Source organism: Saccopteryx leptura, chromosome 2, assembly GCF_036850995.1.
Source record: "Saccopteryx leptura isolate mSacLep1 chromosome 2, mSacLep1_pri_phased_curated, whole genome shotgun sequence".
Classification (NCBI taxonomy): Eukaryota; Metazoa; Chordata; class Mammalia; order Chiroptera; family Emballonuridae; genus Saccopteryx; species Saccopteryx leptura.
The window spans coordinates 17,722,854-17,727,085 of record NC_089504.1 but is presented as its reverse complement, the minus strand read 5'-3'; positions in this window follow the sequence as shown (position 1 = coordinate 17,727,085).

Genomic DNA, 4,232 nt, shown 5'->3' with positions numbered 1-4,232 from the left:
GAATCCACGCCGTTGGGTCCCCATTGGGTCCTCGCTTTCTTCCAGGAAAACAGAGATGTGACAAGAGAGTGAGATAAAAGGGAGCATTGCAAGCGGAAGAAGGAACAGAGCGATGACCTGAGTGCCCCTTTCATTTACTCAGACGATCCCTTCTGGTTGGACCATTTGGTAGTAACCCACCTCTCCCGCTGCACCGCGGGGGAAAGGGAGGCACCGGCGAGGGAAGTGCCCGGCCAGGTGCCTCACAGCGGGTCACGCCGGCGGACGGAGGCTGAGCGGGAGTCTTCAGGCTCCGTGCACAGGGCTCTTCCAGCCGCATCACACATCTATTTAAAATAGGAATGGCCGGTTTCTTTTCAGACTGGATTCTCCAGAGACTTAAGGTTTGTAAGAAAAGTTTAAAAAAGAAAAAGAAAAGAAAAAGAAGAGACAGGTTGGGTGGGGTGGTGGTCTCTATGTTGCCTTCAACACCATGCACACACATTTCAATCCCCAAACAGCTCCTCTGTTGTATAGTGTGACTTTGCGTAAGATTTCATTTGGCTGGAGGGTCCTGCCCCTCAAAAGGAAATCTGAAAACAATCGCTCCAGAGGAATTCATAGAAAAATCATTCCCCAAGTTTGGCTAGGGTTGTGTCTCCTTGTGTGAGACCTTCGATGGGAAATAAGGACAGAAGTTATCCTGGTCTTTTCGAGCCAACCCCCGGAGAAGGAGGGCCTTTCATTCATGCATTCAGCAGGCTCCACTTAGGAGCACGTAGTCATGGGCAAAACAAGTTTCTAGCCCCGGAGGGCATGCTGTCCACAGAACAGGGGATGTTGTCCCAAGTTCTGCTGCAAAAACAACAATTCCTTACAAAGAGAGAGTGGCTTCTGGGATGACAAGGGACCCCTACATCCCAGATCTCACTGGTGAAGATCGTGCCCACTTTCTAAAGAGAAGCTCATGGTCCCGGAGCAGAGATAAGCAGACTCAAGCCTCTGAGTCTCGTTGGGAAATGATGTCTGACCCCCACAATCCTGGAGTCCAGCACGGTTTCTAGGATACATATCTGACTGAAGAGTGTGTGAGTAACAGTGATGATGACCATTATAATCGATGTCTTGTACTAGTCAGGGTTCTACAGAGAAATCAAACCAATTTTAAGGGGGGAAAAACTGAAGCTTAGAGAAGTGGGACTGTATATCAGAGTCTCACACGCAATGGCCACTGAACTTTATAAAAAGATCTAGCAGTTACATGTGTATGTAAGGGGCCTTGGAAGACTTCCTGGAGGAGGTGGCATCTAAGCTCAGATGTGGATTGCTAAGTCTGGAGTTGAGTATCACCCATGATAGAATGGTATTCCTCCCAGAACTGTCTAAAGGATAACAATAGTGTGAGAATACAGGGAGTTAGACAGAAGTCAGACCCTGAAAGATTTGAGTAGCAAGGAACCTGGAGTGTGCACAACCAGGCTGGTTTACGATATGATTTTCCTTGAGATGCGAGAAGGGTTGTGAGGTTTTGCAAATCCAGAGAACAGGTGACGGACTGACGGGAACATCCCTAGATCACAGCACTTGGCAACAACCCTCTCAACTCATCACGGCCTGCACCCACCGTGCGGGTAGGAAAGGGTCAAGCTGGAGCACGGGTTCGGCTCCAGACCGCCACCGTAAAGTGAGTATTGCAGTCCAGTGAGTCATAGCCCTTGCTCGCTGCTGGCGGGTCCTCAAGCTGGAAAAGGGCTCCATCTGTGAAACACAATGAGCGAGGTGTGCTTGGGGAAGAACGCCTTCCTCCCGCAGATATGAGGTCTGGCCCGCAGAGGACAAGGGACCGACCTCAGGACATTGAGATAGAAGATGTCAAAACCAGGGCAGAGCCTGGGTCACTTCACACCAAGAGCTCTCTGCCCGTCCTCCGCGCCAGGAGACATTTGATAATGCCTGGGGATAGTTTCACCTGTCCCAGCGGGGAGGAGCTCCCGGCATCCAGTCAGCAGAGGTGGAGGGTGCTACCCAGCTTCCTATGATGCGCAGGAAAGGGCCGTCCAGCCTGAGGCGTCCGTCCACCGAGGCTGAAAGCCTTGCTTCCACCACACCTCAGTGAAGCCCGTGTCAGGTGGGGCCTGGGAATCCATCTGGTGTCCTTATAGCTGAGTAAAGCCAAGTCCAGGGGAGATGAGTGACTCCCCAGAGCCACACCGTGGAACCAAGGCTATTGCCGTGGCTTCATTAACTTCCAGTTCAGCCCGAACATCGATGGCCTCTCAGGAGCCCGAGGGTAAGTCAGGGACGTAGGCGGGGTCTGACCGGGAAAGGAGAGAGACACTACTCCAAATGGCCAGAGGGTTGTTCTGACCGGTTTCACAGCAGTCCCGAATACCCTCAAGTACAGGGGGAAATCGGGCCCTGACGGAGCAAAGAGGTGTGGTCCTCACCTGTGAACTCGACGGGCACTGACCTGACGGGGAGCAGAGCGCTGACGTGGCCCTTCCTTCAGCGCGTGCACAGGCAGACACACACGCTCTCCACCACCCGGCCTGCCGGCTCTGCACTTGAGAATTCAGGCTCTGGACTCGAATGAACTTATTCCATTTATTTCTTCGCCGCAGACTAGCTGGCAGAGCCGAGGGAAGTAACAAGCTCTCCGAGCTTCGGTTTTCTCATCTGTGAAATGGGAACGGTAACAGTCACCTCCCTCACAGGACTGTCTGTCTTGGGAACTGAAGCGAGAGCGGCAAGGAGAAGGAACAGCACCAGGGACGGTGGTCGTGATGACTGCAGACCGGGCCCTGAATTCTTTTTTTTTTTGTATTTTTCTGCAGCTGGAAACGGGGAGAGACAGTCAGACAGACTCCCGCATGCACCTGACCGGGATCCACCTGGCACGCCCACCAGGGGGCGATGCTCTGCCCCTCCGGGGCGTCGCTCTGTTGCGACCAGAGCCACTCTAGCGCCTGGGGCAGAGACCAAGGAGCCATCCCCAGCGCCCCGGCCATCTTTGCTCCAGTGGAGCCTTGGCTGCGGGAGGGGAAGAGAGAGACAGAGAGGAAGGAGGGGGGTGGGGGTGGAGAAGCAAATGGGCGCCTCTCCTATGTGCCCTGGCCGGGAATCGAACCCGGGTTCCCTGCATGCCAGGCCGACACTCTACCGCTGAGCCAACCGGCCAGGGCCCGGGCCCTCAATTCTTGTCTGGCTTCTGCCTCTCTCAGCGGAGTGATCTGCGATACGTGCCTCTCCATTCTGGGTCTCCCTAACGTGAGCCGCACGGACTTGCACTTTGTGGGCTCCGAGTCTTATCCTCTGTCCCCCCGGCCCCAGCAGTGTCCCTGTCTTCCAGAACCTGGCCATCCCTCTCACCCTATTCGTATGTCCCTTAAGCCCCTGCATCACGCACACACAATCCAGCCAGCGTGGGTTGACTGGGTCCCTGGGGGTTCAGCCAAGCAGAGGTGGTGACAAAGCTGTGGTTTCAGGTGGGCCAGCTTGCTGGTGCCCACTGGCTGTCCCTGGCTGCCCAAATGCCTGTCGGCGCCAGCCTGCAGTGATCATCAACGAAGTCATCAGAGGGAAGATGGGAGTGTTTTTTTATTTTTTTATTTTTAACAAAATGACTCATTCTTCCCTCTGGCTGTGAGCTGTGGAAGGCTCAGGAACAGAGCAGGAGACGTTAGAAGTGCAAGTTCAGGACTCTTCTGTCCCTTAGGGGGGCGACCACAGGGGATGCCACACACTTTTCCTCCGTTTAATAGGGCTTGGAAAATATTATTTAAACCACAGACTTTGTCTCGGGGCTACGGCTTTATGGGCAAGGAAAAGAAGGGCAGTCACAGCAGGAAGTGGCAGTGGCAGGATTTGAACCCTGCTGAGGACTGCGGAAAGGTGCTGATGGAATGCTTGATGCTAGGTGTGATCCGGGGCAGGGGGCTTTCTGGGACGTGGTCTCCAGACGTAGTCTTAAATCGGGAGCTTTTCAATTGTGTTCTGCAGAGTCATGGCCCCCCCTGCCCTCCCCTGCCCTCCCCTGCCCCAGTCCCCCCCCCCCCCCATACTCCTCCCTCCGTCTCCAACCCACGGCTCTGGTTCTCTTCCCTGCTTCACTGGAGTGGCTCTGCTGGTATCAACTTCACATATTAAAATCTTGAGAGTTAACGTAATTACTAGGTCCCCATTATGAGCCAGGCATTGCATTAAACACTCAATAGGTGTGAAGTTATTTAGCTTCATAACACCCTTATGAAATA